Genomic DNA, 1008 nt, shown 5'->3' on the forward strand with positions numbered 1-1008 from the left:
TTTACTAGACGCTCAGGAAAGGAAAGAAAGAGGATTTGACGTTTCGAGTGAAGCTCTTCATCGGAAATATAGGAAAGCCCAAAGAAGGGAAGACGGAGAAAGAAAAAATCACCAACGATATACACGAGGTTGGAGTATTTCGGAGTTCTCCCTGCGATACATTAAGTAAACAAAGGGAGAAATTTCCATTGGTCTTCTATTCATACGTACTACGGAATTATCCCGCCGAGAAGATGCTAAATATAGAAAACTATTATTAGTTAATTTATACAATTTCATTTTTATATGAACTAATTTAAATGGATAAGAGAGTTGTTGTATTCGAGATGTTATTGTTTATATTATGTTTGTTGCCATTATACGTAGGAGAACACTTATATACTTAATGATATACATTTATATATACACATATATATTTGTTTCATGTTGCAATGACAAGTGACTATCTTTGACATGAAAGGGTTTGATTTGTATATGTTTGAGTTGAAATGAAGTGAATTTCAATGGTTGTAGAGTGCACTTACTTGATTGTATCGTCCCTTAAATTGTTCTTGTTGGTTTTTAATTGTAATTGTTGTATGATTGAATAATTAACTCTCACACTTATAACACATACATTTGAATTAATATTTACAATACAGCTGTCCTTTCACACGGAATTTCGTCTTTTTCTAAAGCCAAAGACCCTGAAGGGATTATATATATGATGGAACTGTGATTAAGTATATCAGAAAAAATATATATAAATCGAAACAATTTGCTGGCCTTGTACTGTTTTTATAATTATATTTTATACCATATTCATAGTATTTAATGTAATATTGTAATATAAATAAATCATTGGATTGTCAATTGAATATCTCTATAATTTATCTTTATAATTCAATTATACCAATATTTGTATGGTATCCAACTGAAGTATCAGTGAACTGGATGTTTAACACACCCCTTTGGAGAATTTCTTTTCCTCAATTTGTTACTTCATATATATATATATATATATATATA

This window comes from Octopus bimaculoides, chromosome 1, assembly GCF_001194135.2.
Source record: "Octopus bimaculoides isolate UCB-OBI-ISO-001 chromosome 1, ASM119413v2, whole genome shotgun sequence".
In the NCBI taxonomy this organism is placed as follows: Eukaryota; Metazoa; Mollusca; class Cephalopoda; order Octopoda; family Octopodidae; genus Octopus; species Octopus bimaculoides.